At 41.3% G+C, this 23,879-nt stretch overlaps 1 protein-coding gene across 3 annotated transcripts in view; it reads right to left on the bottom strand.

The window, feature by feature from the left end:
* Positions 1-23,655, bottom strand: part of pik3c2a (phosphatidylinositol-4-phosphate 3-kinase, catalytic subunit type 2 alpha) — a 156,252-nt gene extending 132,597 nt beyond the window's left edge. For 2 of the 3 annotated variants that reach the window (XM_073049393.1, XM_073049392.1), the window contains exon 1: positions 23,378-23,652. The gene's annotated coding sequence lies outside the window, so the exon portion shown is untranslated. Of the gene's footprint in view, positions 1-23,377 lie in introns of all 3 variants that reach the window. The other variant, XM_073049394.1, reaches the window with a different exon arrangement.
* Between the last annotated feature and the right edge of the window lie 224 nt (positions 23,656-23,879).

Here is a 23,879-nt window from a genome sequence, read left to right as displayed (position 1 = left end):
TCATGTGTATAGAGGGTAAAGGAGGCGGCTTAGTATACAGCCCTGAAGGGCACCTATGTTGAGGGTCAGAGGGGCACAGGTGAGGGAGCCCACTCTTTACCACCAGCCAGTGATTTGACAGGATGTCCAGGATCCAGCAACAAAAGGTAGTGTAAATGCCAAGGTCTCTGAGCTTCTTGTTGAGACTGGAGGGAATTATGGTGTTGAATGCTGAACTGTAGTCCAAGAACAGCATTCTCACATAAGCATCCTTCTCCAGATGTGCAAGGACGGTGTGTAGAGCTGTGGCAGTTGCATCATCCAATGTGTTTTAGAATCGGAGAGCAATACAGTAAGGCTACAGTCTCTTCAGCCCAGTGGGTCCAAGCCGAACATGGTACATGCGCAGTTAGTCCCAATTTCCTGCATTCAGCCCACATCTTTCAGCCCCTCCCTCCATGTACCTATTCCAATGCTTCTTGAAAGATACTACTGCATCTGCCTCAACCACCTCCTCTGGAGGAAGCTCTATATACTGACCACCCTCAGGTCCCTTTCAACTGTCTACCCTCACCCTTAATCTATGCCCCCCCCAAGTTAGACTTCCCTAAATCTGAGGAACAGACTATTACTGTCCACCTTATACATGCCCTCAACTTTGAACATTTCTACAAGGTTACCCCTCATTCTCCTACAATCCAAGGACTAAGAACATAGCCTTGCCATCCTCTCTCTATAGTGCAGGCCCTCTATCCTGGCAACACCCTCAAATGTCTTCAACACTCTTTCCATTTTAACCTCATCTTCCCTACAGAAAAGGTGACCAAAACTGTACTCATTATTCCAAGTGCAGCCTCACTAACGACTTGTACAACTACAACATAACATCTCAGCTTTCTATATGCAATGTTCTGACTGATGAAGGTCAGTGTGAGTGTGCTAAACTTCATTTTCACCACCCTTTACCTGTGATGCTTTCAATGCACTGTGCACTTGTACCCCTATTCCCACTGCTCCATTACGCTCTCTAGTGTACCATCAGTCATAGTACAAGACCTACACTGGTCTGACTTTCCAAAATACATCATCTGACATTTATCTATATAGAGACCTATTTGCCACTCCTTGGCCCACTTCCCCAACTGATCAAAAGTCCCCCTATAGTCTACAATAACCTTTATTAACAACACACCCTAAATTTGCATTACTCACAAAGTTAAGATGATCAAATAATTTATATAAATAGTCAATAGCAAGGGTTTCAACACGAGTCACTGGTCTCCATTCTGGGAAACAGTCTTTAACCACCACCCTCTGCTTTCAACCTCTAAGAGGGCAACTTCTTCAAGGTCATCAGTGAAGCAGCTTAAATTCTTCTTTAATGTCTTCTTTTTTTTCCTTGTCAAGGTGGCAGAGATCCTGTTGGAGTCTACACTTGCACTTAAACTGCAGTTCTTCATGGCAGTCGGTTCCCGCTCCTACAGCTCACTGACCGGTTGCTTTCGATATCTGCATGACTGGCTTGGAATACACACACCTTTGGTGTGTAGCCTTGGCTGGCCCGTGGACCCGATTCCTCACCGGTATCAGCAACTGATGCATCAATGGAAATCGAAACACTGAGACAGTGGATGCAGCTGTCAGAGGCCTCTGCACTCTCTCCCTATGGGGACAGGGAAGAGTCTATTGGGTCTCAAGTCAAATGAGCATTGCTGCAGACTGTAACATCGAAACGGTGAGCTGTTTGGTCTCCCCTTTCATTGTAGAATGGGTGACACCCCTCCCTTCCTTGTTAGTGAGAGAGAGAGAGCTTGTGGCATGTCGAAATGCTGGGTTAAGGACTATAGGTTTTGACTGACCTAGATCATGGTCTCTCGGGGGGCGGGGGGGGGGGTGGCTTTTTGCTATTGCTTTTTTTGTGGGTGGAGGGGTCAGATCCTTCTTGCTGGAACAAGAGGGACAGGGTGTTGGAGGAAAGAGTTGATGCTTTGCTGCTGATTGTATGTGGGAGGGGGGGAGGGAGGCTTAGGGGTGTAATGTTCTTTTGTCATTTATTCTTTGTGGTTTTCTTCTGTTTTGTGGTTAACTGTGAAGAGTAAGAATTTCAGGTTGTATACTGTATACATTCTCTGATATTAAATGGAACCATTGAAATCTAAACCCAGCTAACTAGCATTCTGGATTTCATAGGACTTAACTTTCCAGACTAACCCACCATGTGGGACCTTATCAAGGGATTTGCTAGAAGTCTAAATATCCATTATCCACTCCCCTACCCTTGGCTATCTTTTTGTTACTTCCTTATTTCTTCTGCCACAATGTTTCACTATACCTCACTTCCACACATTCAACTGACTGGAAATGCTGGGAACAAAGGAAACAAATGAAATGCCATCATAACTTTTTATTCAAGACAGTGTTAAAACCAGTAATCAACAGTGGGGGGGGGGGGGGGGGGAGTAAAAAAGCAGAATAAAGCTTTGCTTTATTTTGCGAAAACTACTCAAAATAGCAATACTTACTCTATAGCATCATCTCTCGAGGGCAAGTAACAGCCGTTTTATCTTTTCACCTTCATTATACAAGCTCCCAACTTACACATCAAAAGTTTGAATCTAATATTTGTGGTAAACAAGAACATTAGCTTTCACAAGGTTTGAGATAATTCAATTTTACACTGTAATTATATCAGCATTCTCAGGGGCAACTCAAAAATCATAATATATATGATCATCTCGTAACTCTGAGCCAGACAAAACAACACCAATAGTTCTGCTCTGCAGCTAACAATTAAAAGATGTTGATAAATGAAGCTCACTTTTGTGCATTATACAAGCATACTCTCAGCTTTTAGAACACCATTACAATCATTCCAACCAGCAACAAATTACACACCTGTGCAATCTGAGCTACACACATACAAAATGCTGGAAGAACTCAGCATGCCAGGCAGCATCTAAGGGAGGTAGTATAGCCGAAACCCTTCAACTGAGTTCCTCCAACATTGTGTTACTTAGATTTCCAGCATCTGCAGATTTTCTCTTGCCTGTGCAATCCAATTTCAGTTTTCACTCGAGTTGCAGAAAAGAAATTGTGCAATTAACCAGAAATCATCCCCTCACTTCTAAATAGAGCAAGGATGTGCATCAGATAGTGGACAATTTTAGATTTTGTTCTAAATTCTGAGCAGTCAACTATCTTGGGTTAGGTTACCAACAGTGTTTATAAACCTACTGATTCCCATCTGACTATACCACTTCCCATGCCATCTCCTGCAAAAGACTATTCCCTTTTCTCAGTACCTTCTCCACCATATCTTTTCCCAGGCTTTCCTTTCCAGGACATCAGAGATGTCCCCCTCCTTCAAAGAATAAGATTTCCCTTCGTTCATCATTGATGTCACCCTCACCTGCATCTTCTGTGTTTCCTGAACATCTGTGCTGACCCCATCTCTCCAACGCCTTAACTGCGATTGAGTTCCTCTTGTCCTTACCTACCACCCCATGAGCCTCTCATTAAACACATCATTCTCTACGACTTGCACCATCTCAAAGGGATCCTACAATCAAACATCCTTACCTCCCACCACCTCTCTCCACCACCCCCACCCCTGCTTTCCACAGGCATCTGTTCCCTCTGCGATTCCCTTGTTATTCATCCCTCCCCACTAATCTCCCTCCTGACACTTATCCCTGCAAGAGGACAAAGTGCTACATCACGTCCATTCAGTCCCCAAATAATCATTCACGGTGAGGCCACACTTCACCTGTGAACCTGCTGAGGTTGTGTATTGTGTCCAATGCTCCCAAAGCAGTCTCCTATACATTGGTGAGACCCGTCATAAATTGGGAGACTGGTCCTAATAGAAAAGTGCAGCGCAGAAACACACCTTTCGGCCCATCTAGTACATGCCGAAACATTTAAACTGCCTACGCTGATCAACCTGCACCCAGACAATAGGCATCCATGTACATATCCAAATTATCTACACAAATAAACTATCTACACAAAACCCAAAAAAAAAAATTACTGGGAATGCATGGCGATTCAGGCAGTAACCTCAGGGGGATGCAAAGTTAACATTTTAGGTAGATCGTTTTACAATAACGATAAAGACATGGGATTAAAAACTCATTTGGTGATGATAGGGAAAGCTGTGTGGGTTTCCTCTGGGTGCTCTGGTTTCCTCCCACATTCCAAGAGACATACGTTTAGGGTGATTGAGTTGTGGGCATGCTATGTTTGTGTCTGAAGCATGGCAACACTTATGGGCTGGCCCTAATACATCATAAAAAAACAACAATGCAAACAATGTATTCCTCCACCATCAATGCTGCGCTCAACCGCATCTCTTTCATTTCACGCATATCTGCTCTTACCCCATCCTGCCACCACCCTACCAGGGACAGGGTTCCTCTTGTCCTCACCTACCACCTCACCAGCCTCCACATCCAGTACACAATTCTCCAAAACTTCCACCACCTCCAACAGGATCCCACCACCAGACACATCTTTCCCTCCCCCCACTTTCTGCTTTCCACAGGGATCACTCCCTACACGACTTCCTTGTCCATTTGTCCCTCCTTACTGATCTCCTTCCTGGCACTTATCCTTGCAAGTAGAACAAGTGTTACACCTCCATCTACATCTCCTCCCTCACTACCATTCAGGGCAACACTTCACTTGTGAGTCTGTTGGGGTCGTATACTGTGTTTGATGTTCCCGGTGTGGCCTCCTGTATATTGGTGAGACCCAGCATAGATTGGGAGACCGCTTCACTGAGTTTCTGCACGTTGTCCACCAGAACAAGTAGGATCTCCCAGTGGACACCCATTTTAATCCCAGTTCCCATTCTGATATGTCCATCCATGGCCTCAAGGATACCAAGCCAAGCACATGTTAAAGACACTTATTCTACACAATGAATTAGAATTTTGTCTCCACTCTGCTTTACCTAAATTTCCTTTTTAGGGACATGTAGAGTGTAATTTGAGTAAGTTGACTTACGTCGCAATGAGGCCACACTTGGGCTGGAGGAACAACACCTTATATTCCATTTGGGTAGCCTCCAACCTGATGGCATGAACATCAATTTCTCAAACTTCCAGTAATGCCACCCCACCCCCTTCACCATATCGCATCCCCTTTTCCCCTTCTCACGTTATCTCCTTGCCTGCCCATCACCTCCCTCTGGTGCTCCCCCCCACTTTTCTTTCTTCCATGGCCTCTGTCTGTTTGACCAATCAACTTCCTAGCTCTTTGCTTTATCCTTCCCCCTCCAAGTTTCACCTATTGCCTGGTGTTTATCTCTCCCCCTCCCCTCACCTTTTAAATCTATTCCTCAGCTTTTTTTCCTCCAGACCTGCCAAACAGTTTCAGCCCGAAACATCAACTGTACTTTTCTCCCCCATAGATGCTGCCTGGCCTACCGAGTTCCTCCAGCATTTTGTGTGTGTTGCTCAGATTTCCAGCATCTGCAGATTTTCTCTTGTTTGTAACATACTTTCACTGTGTCTCGATGAGCATGTGACAAATAAAACTAATCTTTAAAGCTAAATCAAATCTTTGATCTTCAAATCTAAAGAAGCAGGAGAATGCCACGTAAAGTCTAGCTCCAGTGAGAAAGAACAAAGGTAGAGAATTTCTGGTGGACTCAGAAGTTACCTTTGGTGGTTGAAATTCTTTTGCTGACGTAGAATTGCAGATCAGAGAGGCTATAGAGAAGCAGAGTGGTGTGATATAATACCTGATCTGCAGAATCTGACACATCATAAATGACTAGCTTGAGTCTTACTTGCTTTTCCTACTTTACACGATTATATTCAAAGTCAAAAGTGGAAAAAAAGGGCAAAAAGCTTTCAATTTAGATTTTAAAAAACCTATAAACCAAATAATACCTGCTGGATGCAACCTTGGTCATGGCTGTTACTTGACTATTTTCAGCTTCATTTCAGTTGTTTGCCAGTTTTGAAATTACAACTCAGCTATTTCAAATCTGATAGGACGTCTGATTCAATGTGAGCACTACAAGTTCTGAGCTAACAAGGCACAGATCATAATTCTGCAGGTATTGACATGTACCATCCCATAAGGCTTTTAATTCAGCACCAGGAACTGGTGCTGTTCTGGCACTGAGTTGCTTGATAACATGCAGGGCTAAAAGAAAACTATAATGTTGCTGCCAAAAGGCTGAAAAGACATTTATTCTCATATGCTGAAGTCTAAGAAAGCATTCACTGTGGGAACTTTATAACAGTAGGCTGCAAATATAATTCTACAATCTAAAGCAGGTTTTGATACTTGGGTGCATCCAGGCAACAAGAATACCAACAGGAGACATCTGCAAACTACAGAATCACCATGGTAGCATCAGTCCACCTCCTTGAGCACGTCAAGCTTTGATACTCGCTTTATCCTTCAACAGTGGTTCTTTATAGTTTGCAGGATAACAAGCTTCAAATAAATAAATTCAACAATGTGAAGTTTTCTGAAAGAAACAAAACAGAAACTGTTGGAACAGTGGGTTTGTATGATGGGAGCCCAGAGTTGAATTCAATGGCACATGCAGTAAAAACTTCAGCATTTTTAAAGCCTTTTCTCATCAACTATAACTTTTCCCCAAATGAGACTGTGTACATTCTTATTTATTCAGATTAAATTACAGAAATGTGTTTTAGGAGCTTAGAATCAATTAATTCCCAAATGCTTCTAATTTAAATGCAGATCCAAATAGGAATAGGAAAGCAAGATTAAGAGAAGTTTTTTCTGAAGAGGCAACTAAGGGGATATTTGAAGGTAGGGCAGTGGATGCTGTTTATAGGGACTTCAATGTCTTTGACATGGTTCCTCTTGGCAGGTTGATCTGGAAGATTAGGTCACATGGGATGCAGGGGAGCTTGCAAGATGGATTCAGAATTAGCTCAATGTTAGAGGCCGAGGGTGATGGTCAAAGGTCAATTCATTTGAGGACACACACTTAACCATTTATAAACAGCTCTGCCATCAGATTACTGAATGGTACATGAGCACATTGTTCCTTTTTAAAAAAAAACACTACATTTTGTAACTTGCAGTGATTTCTATGCCTTTTACTCCCTGCTGCAAAACAAATTTCATAACATATGCCAGTATCTCCATGAAACGTTGCCATAGAAAAGCAGCATCCATCAAAGATCCTCACTACCCAGGCCATGCTCTTTCCTCACTGCTGCCATCAGTTAGAAGGCACAGAATTCGCTCCACCAGGTTCAATTACTACCTCTCAGCCATCAGGCTCTTGAACAAAAGAGGATAACTACACTCATTTAAGGATTCTTTGTTTGTTATTTATTGCTATTTATTTATATCTGCATTTGCTTCATTTGCAGATTACAGTTTCTGATGTTTAGAGATCCTGTTTATAGTTACTGGTCTACAGATTTGCTAAGAATGCCCACAGAAGAAAAATATCAGGGTTGTATGTAGCAACATGCATCAGAATCAGAATCAGACTTTAATCGCCAAGTACCTATGCACATACAAGGAATTTACTTCCGGCAGATGTTGTCTCTCTGCTCATAACAATAATAATGATAAATATAAATGAAAATATAGATTATACATACAGGTATTGCAATCCAAGTAATAGTTAGCCGACAGTTAACCGGCAGTTAACTGTTCAGCAAAGTGACCGCAGTAGGGAAAAAACTTCTCCAGTGCCTATTAGTCTTAGTCTGGAGGGATCTGAAGCGCCTACCAGACGGAAGCAGATCAAACAGTCTTTGCGCAGGATGGGAGGAGTCCTTTATGATTTCCCCGCCCTCTTCTTCAACCTGGAAGAGTACAGGTCCACAATAGAGGGCAGGGAGGCTCTAATGATGCGCTCGGCAGTCCTCACTGTGCGCTGTAGTCTGGTTCTATCCTGCTTGGTGGCGGCTCCAAACCACACAATGATGGAGGTGCACAGGACAGACTCAATGACTGCAGTGTAGAACTGCAGCAGCAATACCTGAGGCAGACCATATTTCCTCAAGAGCCGCAGGAAATACATCCGCTGCTAGGCTTTCTTCAGGATGGAGCTGATGTTCTGCTCCCACTTCAGATCCTGAGAGATGGTGGTTTCCAGGAACCTGAAGTTCTCCACGGTGGACACAGGGCTGCTGAGGACTGTAAGGGGAGACATAGCGGGATACTCTGATAATAAATCTTAACTTTGAACAATAATAATAAACCTAATTCTTGGCCATCTTATTGATAGTGAAGCAGGTTGCAATGAATTACTAAGAAATCTTAATCAGTTAGGGAGATTGGCAGAGGAATGGCAAACGGATTTCAACTTGGATAAGTGTGAGGCGATGCATTTTTGATATCATAGGTCCTATACAGTGAATGGATGGGTATTGACAAGTGTTGTGGGATAGAGGGACCTGGAGGGCTCAAGTATACAGTTGCCAACAAGCGGACAGGGTGGTGGAGAAGGTGTTTAACACACTGGCCTTCATCAGTCAGGGTACTGAGTTTAGGTGTAAAGACATTAAGTTTCAGTTATACAAGTTGCTGGTAAGATTACACTTGGAGTATTGAATACAGCTTTGGTCACTCTGTTACAGGAAAGATCGTCAAATTGGTAGGGATGCAAAAGAAATTTACAAGGATGGTGCCTAAACTGGAGGCCCAAGTTATAGGGAAGGGTTGGCCAAGCTGAATCTTTATTCCTTGGAGCACAGGGAATTGAGGTGACCTCATAGAAGTTTATAAAATCGTGAGGTGGACGTTCATGGTCTTGTCCCCAGGGCTAGAGAATCCGGAATTAGATGGCACAGATACAGGGGTGGGGGGAAGAGGAGATTTAAAACCACCTTGGAGGTAGTTTCTTTACACAAAGGGCAGGGTGTCCCTGGACTGAGCTGCCAGAAGAAGTGGTCAAAGTGAGTGCAGCTGCATTATCTGAGAGGCATTTGGATAGGTACGCAGGCAACTAGGACTAGCAGGGAGGACACTCATGAACACGAGAAAATCTGCAGAAGCTTGAAATCCAAACGCAAAATTTTGAAGGAACTCAGCAGGCTGGTCAACATCTGTGGAAAAGAGTAAACAATTGATGTTTCAGGCTGAAACCCTTCATCAGGACTCCTGATGAAAGGTCTCGGCCTGGAATGTCTACTCTTTTCGAGGAAGGATGCTGTGGTCAGAATAGGGCCTCTCCCCTGTTGTTTCACTCAATGAGTGACTTGCATTCAAATCCCAAATCTATATGCTGTCATTGATCAAATTATATGGTTCAGAAATAATGCACATAATTATAGCTTCCACAATGTTTGATGCAAACCCAGCATTATAGTTCGGAATACTTCAGCCTTTCTCACATTAAAATCAAACGCATCCAAATCATTAATGGAGAATGTGTGGAGCAGGTTAAGACCTACAAGTATCTGGGAGTACAGTTAGACGAGAAGCTAGACTGGACTGCCAACACAGATGCCTTGTGCAGGAAAGCACAGAGTCGACTGTACTTCCTAAGAAGGTTGGCGTCATTCAATGTCTGTAGTGAGATGCTGAAGATGTTCTATAGGTCAGTTGTGGAGAGCGCCCTCTTCTTTGTGGTGGCGTGTTGGGGAGGAAGTATTAAGAAGAGGGACACCTCACGTCTTAATAAGCTGGTAAGGAAGGCGGGCTCTGTCATGGGCAAAGTACTGGAGGGTTTAACATCGGTAGCTGAGCGAAGGGCGCTGAGTAGGCTACGGTCAATTATGGATAACTCTGAACATCCTCTACATAGCACCATCCAGAGACAGAGAAGCAGTTTCAGCGACAGGTTACTATCGATGCAATGCTCCTCAGACAGGATGAAGAGGTCAATACTCCCCAATGCCATTAGGCTTTACAATTCTACCGCCAGGACTTAAGAACTTTTTAAAAGCTATTATTAATGCTTTTTGAGATAGTGATTTAGATGCATATCATATTTTTTACTGAGTTAAGTATTGTATGTAATTAGTTTTGCTACAACAAGTGTATGGGACATTGGAAAAAAGTTGAATTTCCCCATGGGGATGAATAAAGTATCTATCTATCTATCTATCTATCATTTAATGTCTTACACAGGGAAAAGAAGCTTAACTGAAAAACACTTTATCCAAATTGGTTAGTTATCAAGGTACAGTAATTCAGCAACCTGAATGAGGGGAAAAAAATAATTCCTGTAGACTTTAAAATGTGGCAAAGGTCTATTCCAGATCATAAGGGCTTTGTTCAGTTCACCCTTCACCTTTCCTGACACTGCACAATTCAGAAAGAAGAAAACATATTGAATGCTTTTTAACTGCTAAGGAAAATGGCACCTACCATTTGATTAGGCAAAGTCCTATAACAAGACTGCAAGACATACAAATTCAGATGAAAGCTGACCAGCATTAAAAAAAAAGTGGTGTCTACTTGAAGCCTGATATTTAACTGAATTGATACATTTTGAAAGGCCAATTCAGAAAAATCATGATACATTACAATGATAATTGGATATATGTCAATCCCCATCTACAGGAAAGAAAAATTGAGAAAGTATGCAAATGTGTGGCATAAAAAAATTCCTTTAAAGTAAAATAAAATCAGCACAGGCAAACAAAGGTTAAGCTAGGATAGCAGAGAAGTTAGTTGAAATGTTACAAGAGGCTTATAGAGAAACACATGGCAAATGCAACCACATACAAAGGAAATTTGGTATTTTCCTGGAAAATTTGCCCATTTTAAAGGCTATAAGTGACGATATTAATGTGGGTACCTGTGTAGAAAGAGGTCTTTATAGATATGAATTTGATGATAGTGAGACACTAGCAAATCTGTTGGCACCATGCAATGGTCACCAAATTTCATGAAGGTATTGGAGAAGCATAAAGCATATTTCAAACTAATATAGATGGAGTTACAGAGTAAGTACTCAGAACCAAATATTTGGGGATTACATTATTAGTATGAGATACATAACAGGATATCACAAGTGCATTAAATGTTCAAAGACAAATTATTGTACAGCTTAAGTGATTGAATAACCAGCAAAGTTCTTTTGAGAAGAAACAAGAATTGAGATTTCAATGGAAATGGCATTGAGAAATGTGACGAAGGTTCACTCACCTTAAAAAGTGAGATTATGGGATAAAGCTCCAGCAACCTTCATGCATTTCCAACAGGCCTTCTTGATTCTTGATCATGTATTAAAGGATTTTAAATGAGTGGGAAAGCAACTAATCACAGGAACGAGAAGGGCATAACAATCACCAATCTCATGATTGCACAAGGCAGATCCTCTAAGCAATGTTAGGAAAACCAATTATAGTAACCTACTGTTTTAATTGTGATAAAATTGGACACCTTGTCTACAGAAGCTGACAGAGACATATTGTCCAAATTTGATCAGAGGCAAAATCTGCCCCCTAGACTTACCCAGTTGCTCCAAATACCACTGGTTAATGATAGAGACCAATGTTAACATGTAAAAACACTACAGAGTTCATAAATATGATGAAAAAGGTCAGCTCATGAGTGGTGAATCCTGCTTCCGAGTGCTCAGTAATGGGATGAGACACTCAATGGACAATTCAGACCTATGGAAATTTGTGCCCTGTAATACATTCACTGGAGAATTGTGTGAACACTAGTAAAAATAAGGTGCACAAGGTGAATTGGAGGGATGAACTGCCAATAACTAGCAGCCTAGACAGAGAGGTAGGCAAGGTATCCACAAAACAGGGGTGTCAAACTCATTTTAGGTCACGGGCCGGATTGAGCAAAATGCAGCTTCATGCGGGCCAGATCAGTTGGACGCGTGCGAACGCAGCTTTCGTTGCCTCTGTTTTTTCAGCCTGCTCTCATGTGTCTCAGTCTCTGCTATAACTACAAAGTGTTTCACTTTACAAATTCCGTTTCTTATGAAGAAGACTGCCGAACAAGACTGCCGAATAAACACTAAAAACCCTGAAAACCTGGTACCTGAATAAACTCAGCATTAGCCATATCATACGCCATAGGCGCTTCGATTACTGGGGCCAGCTTTAATAGTAATTAGATATCATCTCGCGGGCCAAAGATAATTCCACCGCAGGCCGGATTTGGCCCGCGGGCCTTGAGTTTGACATATATGCACTAGAACAGAGGCAACAGGCTTTTCACCTCAGATTAGAGTGATAAGCTCATAGCCCTTTCCCTCTAGAATCACTTGTTTAGCCTTTGATCTGGCACAAGGCCAAGGTGGACTGAAGAGAAGACCAAATCAAGCCAATGGACAGGGTGAAGACAAAGCATCTGGGTAGATCAGAATTTCAACCATGAGTCAACAATCAGAGCGGCACTGGAAACGAGTTTTATATTAAGTAGCTGCATGCAAAAGACATGCAACAGCACAGATACCATAACATTACAGCAGACAGGCAATGACGGAATAAATATCAATTTTAAAAAAACATTTGGAGAAGGAACTCAAAATGTCTCAAACAGGAAATGCAGTGACCAAGGTGATTCAATTTGTGTGACTGACTAGCTGATGGAGACAAACAGAAAGAGACTACAGAACAAGAACCTTCTACAAAAGATGAGGTCTTGGCTGAAATTCTGAAACTGACTTTCCTCAGATTGACGTGGGATCACGTGTTGAATCCACATTGAAACAACCCAAGTTAGGTAATGGTTTTCAGAAGAACAGAACTATATTCAAGGTGAAAGACAGGGAAATACAGCAAAATTTGAAGATAGTTGTTGCAGATGAGGTAGTAAGTTCCAACAATGATACAACTTCAGTATGGTTATAATGGATTGCTAATTAAAACACCTACTGCAATTCCAGGCTGGGAACAAGATTATAAAAACAAAGATAGCAAGAGACATACTATTCTTGTATGGGAGCAAAACAGTGACATGCATTTCCCACACGGATTTATAGATGGAGACACACAGAATACAACAGCCACCAGGCAAGAAGATGTACAGAACCAGTTGAAAGAAAAGACCAGAGAATCTAAAGGAAACTATGTCATGGGAGAAAAGTGATTCCAGTAAAAATAACTCCAGCAATAAAGACATTGTTGGAGATGTTACCAGATACTGCAACCAGAGCATGAAGACAGTGACAAATTATCATGAAAACAAAGGAGCAACAAGGCAGGAAAGGATGTGACAATCGTCATTCAAATCATGTACATGTTGCTCAGAGAACTGAAGACAGAGCGTGCCCAATCTGAAGGAAAAATGTGACAAACATTACAAACACCCAGCAAATCAATTCATAATCGGATCAATGGGATACTAGGCACAGTACTGCTAATGAGGTGACAGAGTAAAAATCAGTCCTCAGTCAATTTTGGAAGGTGGCATGGTGGCGTAATGTTTTACAGCAGCAGTGGGCCAAGTTCAATGTCCGCCGCTGTCTACAAGGAGTTGGTACGTTCTACCCCGTGACAATGTGGATTTCCTCCTGCATTTCAAAGATGTATGGGCTAGAAGGATAATTGGTCACATGGCTGTACTTGGGCAGTGCAAGCTTGTTGGCCAGAAGGTCCTGTCACTGTGCTGCATTTCCAAATAAATAAAAACCATGAACCCAGCGAAGTCTCTGGAAAGGAAGCAGAGCTAACATCTACAATTCAGAACTTCTAAAAAGGGAAGTTGGAGAGGACGAACATTAGAAATAAGCACACAAATAAGCGTGCTTGCAGCATATAAAGGCTAACAGAATAAGAAAATACAAATCTAATGAGTATACAGGGTTCACTGTCAGTAGCTGAAGAGACACGCCATACGATTGCCTGCTATGATGTTAACAGGTAATCGATGCAGTATTCACCGTTTGTCTTTGAGGAACACTATTGACTTAACTGATAACACACTTCACCAGATGACTCAGAGCGGAACAAAATATGAGGAAAAGACAATACCTCAAAAACAAGGAACTCAAAAACAAGCCATTCAATAATGTTACGGTGTACAAACTCTTAAAATATCACCAAATCTTTAAGCTGCCTCTCTGGATGTAACTAAATATAAAAGTTAACAACTGACTGGTTCTGATTTAGTGTGGATAAGCCTATGGTGATTGTGTACATTGGTGTGTATGGAATTGTTCATCTTTTTTTAAAAAAGAGGAAGTAGCCTAATGGGATCCTACTTATGAGGTGCTGTTTGTAACAGATTTCAGTTTCCCTGATCTTATGAAAACTTCAGACTGCCAGACCAAATTACTATCTTCTATGGGTACACCAATCACCTCCAAGTCACACAGCTCTGCTGGTGCACAAGTGCCACTCCATTATTTACTATTAAATTCAAGTCCTAATTAAACAAAGGGTATTATGTGACAAAAGTCTAACCTTCTGAGTATCAAATGCATAATAAATGCTGACCATAACTCGAGACACCAACGTCATCTCGCTCTGCAATTATTTTCAACCAACATGGGGGGGGGAGGCGACAGTAGCAATGTTCAGCAATAGCTAAAGAAAATGCACATCTGAATGTACCTCTGCAGCTGACCGCCTTGATTAACAAGCTGGAATCACCACAAATTAAGTCAAGAACAAGTATTCTAAAGAAACACCTGAGAAACAGGAATATGGTGGTTTGGATGTTTGCTTTCTATTGAGTCAGAAGGTAATTGGTATAAATAGAGAACAATTACCACAATACACGTACAGTTTAAAAAGACATTTCTGAGGGCAATTGGAAATCGAACATAATCGATCATAGTGCAGTAATAATCTATTTTAAGTTTTTCCAAAAATTTACCAAGTGTGACTTCTCATTGCTACTCCTACCATGTACATTCTATTCTTGAAAAAGCACAATCTACTCCAACTGATGTAAAAGTTTTGTTTCTTTTTTACTTCAGTCATTTGATTCAATATTTTTAGCACAATAACTGGGTATTTACCAGATAATAAATGGCAAGAAAGAAATCTCAAAATATGGATTCTATTCTAACTAAAATTCTGTGACAATTCCTTGCTAATCTCCTCTTGAATTCTTCATCATGATTACTTTACAAAGCAAGCCCAACATTGCTACTGCACTGACAGATGGAAATAAACAGAAGAAAAACAAGACAGATCATGCTCAACCAATGTAATTTGACGTCAATGCAATTCTGGCCACTATTGATGGCCAGGTGATTTCTCTCCATTTTAAATGTTTACAACCATCATCAACAAAAGGGGAATGCTACTACATGACATGCAAAAAGCATTTAAAGATTTTATACAATTACTGCAGCAGAGATAGCAATCATCTATAAGTGACAATCAAGAGCTTCAAATCACCTTAAATCAATACTAATCCCGAGGAGAGATAACCATGAACAAAGCTGATAAAAGACTTTAAACTGCATTGTCTTCTCTGTAAGTAACCAAATTTAATCACAAGAGTTGTGTGTTTAGAGTACCAGTAATAAAAAAAATCAGGATAAACTTCTCAGTGCCTTGTTATCAATTAACTAAATTGTGAATGTTCCCATAATGAAGTGTGCCATGACTCTATAAGAATACTGAGTGCTGTAAAATTAGTCAGCACTATCACTAGTCAGATGGATGGATAGACCGACAGATAGATAGAATTATCCAAAACATCTTCAAGCAGTGTCTTCAAAAAGTGGTGTACATCATTAAGGACTCTTATCACATGCCCTCTTCTCACTGTTACCATTAGGAAGGAAGGTCCTGAAGACACACACTCAGCGATTTAGGAACAGTTTCTTTCCCTCTGCCTTCTGATTTCTGAATGGATATTGAAACCACGAGCAGTACATCACAACTTTTTTAAAAATTTATGTTTTTGTACTACTTATTTCAATTTAACTATTTGTGATTATATTTAGTGTAATTCATTTGTTCCCTGTATCATGTACTGTTGCTGCAAAGTTAACAAATTTCACAACATATGCAGGTGATATTAAACCTGATTCTGAGAAGAAACCTAAATAAGCTGTACAATTTCCACACAGTTCCCACTTCATATTCTGCATGTTACTTCATTACTACACAATACCAGAGCATACACATACCATCGAACAGTATTCAAGAAGGATAAAGAAAACAGTTGCAAACAATTGAATAGGGAATAAAGGAGGCAGAATCTGTAAAAATACTGCTTAATATAAATGGCTTGTCAATAACGATCAAGTATAAAGATATCTATTTAACAATGAATAACCTATTAACAGTTTTCTTTTGGTGAAGACATGTAGATAAAATAAATTGACATTTAACGTTTAGTATTGAGTTAGAGCAGGATACAAGAAAGAGTGATAAGGCATTAGGAACAGTGTGCACCTGGAGCAGATAAAAGAACCACTGTTCATTACTGAGCGAAGTTGAATAACTACAGCAAGTATTAAAGAGGAAACAGAAGTTGCACCTGATGATCAGGAATGCAGAACTATTAGCCAGTATTCACAGAATGAACAAATCAGATACCACTATCCTGGAGGAAGAGGAAAGTGTATATGAGAAATAAATCAATGAATGAGATGGCAAGGGCAAGAGCAAGCCTTTCCATACATGCTTAAAGATTACACAATAAAGTATCCAATGCATAGCTTTACAGACATCCAAAATTCAAACAGTGGATTCTGGTTAATTGGGCCATCAGTTAATCAGGGCAGCAGCTTAATTGGGACAACTCAAAGAACAATAATCAAAAACTACCACCCATGAGCCAGCACATCCAACACCTCGTTCTCAGCAACTTCTGCCGTCTTCAATGGGATCCTACCACCAATCACTTCCATACCTCCCCACCCCCTCCTCTGGGATCATTCACTCCATGACTCCCTTGTCCATTTGTTCCTCCTAGCATATCTCTTCAAGTTAGAGAAACGTTACACCTGCCCTTCCACCTCCTCCCTCACCTCCATTCGGAGCCCCAGTCTTTCCAGGTGAGATAACACTTAACCTGCAAATCTGCTGGGATCATCTATAGTATCTAGTGCTCCTGATGTGGCATCCTTGACTTTGGTGAGACCCAATGCAAACTGGGGGGACGCTTTATCCAATGCCTGCACTCATTTCCCAGTGGTGAACCATTTTAATTCCTATCCCCATTCCCATTCTGACATGTCGGTCCTTGGCCTCTTCTGTCATGGTGAGGCCACTCTCAGGGTGGAGGAGAAACACCTCATTTTCTGTCTAGGTAACCTCCAAACTGATGGCATGAAAACCTATTGCTACCTCTGGTAATTTTTGCTTTCTTTTTGCCTCTTCTTCCCCCCCCCCCCATCCATTCCCCAATCAGGGCACAATCCTTCCCCTTCCCCCTTCTTATTCTGGCATCTTCCCCCATTCCTTTCCAGTCCTGATGAAGGGTCTCAGTCTGAAATGTTAATTGTTTATTCACTTCCATAGATGCTGCCAGAACTCCTGATTTTTTTCCCCCCAGCATTGTGTGTGTTGCTCTGGATTTCCAGCAGTAGCTCTTGAGATTATAATCAAGAAAATAGCTGAGATTCCATCCACTTATTTGGAACACTGTCGCTTAACTGGGATAGGAGACTATTGCTGAACAGTCACGTGCACTCATGTGGCTGTTATCACTACACTGCACTTAGAGTGAACAGTTTTTAAATAGCATCATTTGTGTGCATTTGTTTTATGTTATCCATTTGGACCAACGGATGACAATTTCACTTAAGTACATAATTTGTTACTTAATTAAATGGTGGTCTATCTTCTTTTATACCTTTTTAAGTTATTCCAAGAAACGTTGGCTAATTGGGGCAGTCACTTAATTGGGCAACCATCTGCTGCTTTGGATGTGCCCCAATTAGGCAGAATCCACTGTACTGACTTTAGCATACTTTTAAATTGAGGCTTGATTTTCAAAGAGTGGCATCCAGATGCATTGAATTCATTGCATATTGCCAGAAGCTTTACAATGCTGAATTAGCTGATGCAGCAGTCAACAGCAAATATGGAATAAAACTCATGTTGATTCATTTGTCAAAGAGCCCATAATTTTATTAAATAATTCATAATTAGAATCCATAAATTGAAAGATTCTAGATACGGAACAGGTCATGTTCTGGGATTCAATGCATCTGCCAATACTCAAATACTAGAACCGTTTGCATACAAAGACCAGTGATTGTGACCTCACGCAGTTAGCCATAACTTGTTTTCATTTCAAAAATAAACTTTTTAAAAAAGCATTCAAGAAAACCAAAACAGTGCAGACAAAGCTGGGAGACCTAGATTACAGCACAGGAACGAGACTTTGACCAACCATGCCTGCAACAAGCATGATCCCATCATCTTATTCTACCTGCATGCACATTGTCCATATCCCTCATCAACACAAATCCTGCAGATGCTGGAAATCTTCAGGAAAACACAGAATATATTGGAGGAACTTAGCAAGTTAGGCAGCATCTATGGAGGGTGAATAAACAGGCATCTTTTCAGACCAAGCCCCTTCATCAGGACTGGAAAGGAAGTGAGATGAAGCCAGAAAACGAAGGTAGTGGGATCAGGGGAAGGAGTGCAGACTGACAGGTTACAGTTGAGACGAGGCAAGTGGGAAGATGGACGGATGGGGAAGGGGAGGGAGCAGTGAAGAAGCTGGGATGTAAAAGGTGGAAGATGTAAAGGGCTAAAGAGGAAAGAATATGATAGGAAAAGCCAGTGGACCATAGGAGAAAGGGAAGGAGGAGAGGCACCAGAGAGGGGTGAAGGGCAGGTGAAGAGAAGGGATGAGAGGGGTTTCAGAATATGAAATGGGGAAAAAAAAAAGAGTAAGGGGGGGGACTTACCGGTGGTTAGATAAATAAATGTTCATGCCAGCAGGTTGGTGCCTACCCAGAATGAATATGAGGTGTTGCTCCACCAACCCAAGTATGGCCTCAGTGTGACTGTAGAGAAGGCCTTGGACCTGGCATGTCAGAATGGGAATGGGAAATCAAATAGAAATGGCTGGCTACGGACAAATCCCACCTTTTGAGGGGACAGAGCAAAGGTGCTTGATGAAGTGGTCCCCCTAACCTACATGCAATGGGTCTCACTGACAAAGAATGCTGCACCGGGAGCAATGCTCCTAAAAGTTCTCTTCACTTGACCTCTCAAAATCCATCCACTCACACTTGCCTGGATTAAGTTCCATCTGCCATCTCTCTGTCCAAATTTCACTCATCTTTTTCCTGCTGGATCCTCTGACAATCTTTCCCACAATCCACCACTCAAATTTTCATGTCATCCACAATCTTACTAATCAAACCCGTCGCATTTTTATCCAAAATTAATGTATTTCAATCCAGAGATTTCATTCCTGATCCTTGCAGAGCATCATTGTCACAGACCTCTTCTCAGGAAAACACCGCTCCATCATGACCCTCCATCTTCCCATTATTAGGCCAGTTTTTAAAAAAATCTAACTTAACAGATCCCATGAAATGATATTCTGGATCAGAAAACCACAAGACATTTGTTAAATGGGTTCCTAAAGTTCATGTAAAACACTATCTATCGCTACATGCATTCAAATTTGCATAAAACCCCAAGTCAAAGCTTTTTGAAATGCTAATAAATCACATCCATTTGAAACTTCTCCAATGAATTTCTCTACCCACTGACGCAAGACTTAACAGTAACAATTTCCTGAATTATCTTTATTGCCCTTCCAGAAGGAAGTATGAGCTATTTTCAGTCTTCTATGACTTAATCTGTAGCTAAGGAGGATACAAAAGATCTGTTAAAACCCCAGTAGTCACCGCCCTACCTCCTTCAGTATCCTAGAATAGATTCTATGAAGCCCTGGGGTGGAGTATACTTGGGTGGGGGTGGTCATCATGTCCTGGAATATTGCCTTGCACCTCCCTAATCTCAGCATTACATCCTCCTTCTTAGTGAATACCAATATAAAGTACTATTTTATGAGTGCACACACTTTCTTTTGGGTCCACACTTAAATTACCTCTGTTGTCCTTGGGTGGACATAACATTTCCCTAGCTATATTTTTCCTCCCATCAGACACATAAAATGGCTTGGGATTCTCCCTAATGATACTTGTCAAGGCCACTTCAGAGACCCTTGGAGCTCTCAGTCCTCATTTAAATTCTTTACAGTCGAGTCAGCATCATCCAGTTTATATATTTATTGTGCTATGTCAATATGTTGGATGTACAAAGTCCCAATGCCACTCACAGGTTTCTTTAAGCAATACACCCTTGATGTGTTTGCTAGGTTATTACATAGGTGCAAGCCCTCGGTGGCAGCAGAGTGTCCCATCACAGTCTGCCACTCATACAGCAAGTAACAGTCAACTGCTCAGTACTATTGTACTGAGATGGGGGAAGAGGGGCCAAGTGAGCAAAGAGTCAGTGATTGAGAGTGAAATAGAAATTAGCAGCAAAGACAATCAAATGTGAGTTCTACAAGGACACCAGGGCTGTAATGTGTCAGGCAGAAAGACTCTCACCATCTGGGACATGTCCTCTTAGCATTAATATTAGAGAGAAGGAACAGGAGCCTGAAGACCCACATTATGCTTTTAGGAACAGCTTTCTTCCACTCTCTTATCAGATTTCTGTATGCTCCATGTTATTCCTTCTCCACACTATTTTTGTAACTTGGAGTTATTTTTTATTACTACTGCAGCAAAACAACAAATTTCACATCATACCTTAGTGATAATAAACCTGATTCAGCTTCTCTGGAGAACAAGTTTTGGACAGACCAAAGTGCACCTTTCACGGAGTTGATGTTAATTTCAGTGTAAGCCCTTGGGAACAGCCTATAGATCACAGTTCTCCTTAATGCATTTTTTTTCTAGACTTTCCTCGCAAATGCATTGCTCAAACAGGTGTACTTGACTCATCACAGCCATCTTAAATACAGCATGCATTGAGTACAAAACTCCAACTGAACAGGAAAGATCTGATGGAGGAGGGGGGAGGGGGTCTCTCACTAGCAACCACACAAGGTCTTGGTGCTAGTTGATGAGACATTCTTCTAAATAGTTTTAACAGTCTGCTTGGCAAACCAACTTACAGGATCGAGGATCGAATGTGTTCTTCTCCCACAGGGTCTGTAGTGTGTACTGTGCTGACTACTGCCTGATGGATGTGATCACAGGTGTTCAAAGGAACTTTTCTGCAAAGTACAGGCAGCGTGGCAAAGTCCAACACAATGGGACATTGTGCAGCAATGAGGCAAGATCTATCCTTTGCAACACTGGGGAGAGGTAAAAATCATATAGAAACTCAATTACATAACTGGCCAGAACACAATAAAAACTCATGGCATAACAAAACCATATTTAACCATGCCTTTCTAATCAGTTCACATAGTTTGCTCTAAGAAATCTGCATTGTCGTTGTTTCTCTCTGGGTCTCAGGGTGCATCAGGCACCTTGCTCTTTCTTGAGCATTTTTGCCTGTTTTCTTTACCCCCCCCAGAAGGCTGAGTTGCTAGCTCAATGCCCAAACCAGCATGGAACTGGGTAGATTCGAACCCAGGACCAACCGTCTCACAAGTCCGGTGTGGATGCCACTACACCACCAGCTGCCTAAGAATCTGCATCATTGCCACAGATTTTTGCCTCAGCACAGAAGTTGGTGTACAGCAGCAGATTCAGTAGGAGGACTTCAGTTGATAGCAACTGTACATTTTAAATTTCTCTGAATAAAATTAAAATATGTAACCAGTTCAGCAGAGCTCTAATGTGAAATAACCAAAAAGAATTCCAACTTTCAGAAGTCAATTTGGTGTGGGTGATTGTGATATACTTCACCGTAAGCTATTAAAAAATATCAAAGCAAATCAGAATTTAAAAGAGCTGTTGAATAAAAGTTGAAGGAAATATTACTGGGTATACGATAAGAGTACAAGAATAAACCAGTTTAGATAAAGCAAATCAAAGACTGAATATACTGAATGGCCTATTTTTGTGCTGCTGCAATATTTTAGGAGCCATACCCAAAAGAAACAATAAGCAGAACTTCAGTTTTTTTCTAAAACACTATTCCTGTCTCATCACCCCTCCCATCTGCCCCAGTCACTTTCACACACCCTCATCAAACGCTGATAAGCCGAAAGTTAAGTGTGTTAATCTTTCATTTCTATTTCACACTTTTAACATTTTTAATAATCATCTTAACAAAATCAGCACATTTATACCTTGCACATACCACATTCTGAAATTTCAAACATCAGGATTCCTAATGAAGATCAATCTATCACAGCCAAAAAGGACCACAGTCTTTCCAAAACTGAACGCATTTCAAATTTGCTCCAGTGCATAAAAACCAAGACATAGTTTTAAAAATAATTGTTGATGTAACAGAATTTTCAACTGAGGGAAGGGAAACTTCTGTGAAGGGAAGTTCAGAGAATTTTCATTAGGCTGAATATACAATGTCTCACAATTAATAATTTGAAAGAGCCACACCAACTCTACAAACTGTATAAACTCAAATAATTTCTAAGATGCCCAAACAAAAACACTAAAATCAAGATTTTTTTTCAGTCCTTATGCCTATCACTGACCTCAGCAAATCAAAAGAACGGAAATTTTAAATATTCAGGAAATCCTTGCCCTAAACTCATTAAACTCTTTTGGTACCAGGAGGCTTCTCTTTAACAAGTTAAACAACTTATTACAGGAAGCCTTTATGACACAAGATTTTAAAAGTTATATGATTAAAAAAAGCTGTGTTTTCCATCAACCCATGATTAAGCAGTGGCATAGGAATCAACAAACAACTAACTACAGTTTACAAAATGTTTAAAGGCTGAGTGAAACACACAGTACTCACTTTTCAAAACATTCAGAAATTTTGTAGAGCATTTGTGTGGGTATACATCAAAACATCGGGAGTTCAACTGAAACATCACGGCTAAAATGCTAATGTTATTAACCCTGCATGACATTTCGGAAAACACTTTATACATAGTCTCTCATTGACAACAAGAAAGTAAACGCTATTTTGGGTATGCTATAAAAATTGTTTGAAGGGGTTAAATACCGTCCTTCAGCTCAAACCATCAATTAGGATAAACTCAACTGGACTACTTAAAAAAAAACCGTCTCCAGAATCAAAAAGTGACTTCAGAAGTTTCTTTGCCGTTCCCAAACCCATGAAAAACAAACCGTTAGAGAGATAAATGCAAGCGGTGCTCCAGAATTTTATATATTCCTAGGTCACTTATTGTTACGGATAAAACTACTTTCTGTGATTATTTTCTTCAGCGCTGTTAACTCTAAACCAGTTCTATAGCCACTGCAACAGCTCCACAACTACACCTTATTTCATACATCGGCAATGAAACAAAAAAAAGACTAAAAGTCCATCCGCCTCCCGAAGGCTGCATTTGTTATTCTATTAAATCTGAAAGGCGGACCCCTCGCAGTGACGGGAGTAAGTAAACTGGAAGCTGTGCACACACACACACTCACCTCACAGCGCAGCGTCGCATCCAGCCGCCATCTTCCACGATCTCCAGGATCCACAAAGGGACCGTCACTTCCGGGAGTCAAGTCGAGGCTCGGGCGCTGGACTCGGGGGGTCCCTTTAAATGACCGCGCTGGACACGGCTGGACGAGTGGCCGGCAAGTGCGACTTGCCAGTCGGAGCAGCGGCAGCAGGGCAGGTGGCACACGGGATCGCGTTCCGATTGGACCCCGAGGCAGCCCGGCAACGTTGATCGGGAATTTTCCGCACGACTCCCGGGCTCACGCAGGAAAACCTGCCCTTGTGTCTGACGTCCGCAGAAATGCGGCGTCCAGCCTGAACAATGGCAGGAATTCCGATCGCACCCCCTCGAGACGCACCAATCAGCCCAGCAGCGTGACACACTGTCATGCTTTATGACATTTCTAGCATCTCGAGTTCTTTGATTTCAAAACAAAATACACGGAGTGTCCGAAAATCGTTAATCCTGTCGTTCAGGGTTGATTC

This window comes from Hemitrygon akajei, chromosome 6 (assembly GCF_048418815.1).
Source record: "Hemitrygon akajei chromosome 6, sHemAka1.3, whole genome shotgun sequence".
Taxonomy (NCBI): Eukaryota; Metazoa; Chordata; class Chondrichthyes; order Myliobatiformes; family Dasyatidae; genus Hemitrygon; species Hemitrygon akajei.
This window is presented reverse-complemented; position numbering and strand designations above follow the sequence as displayed.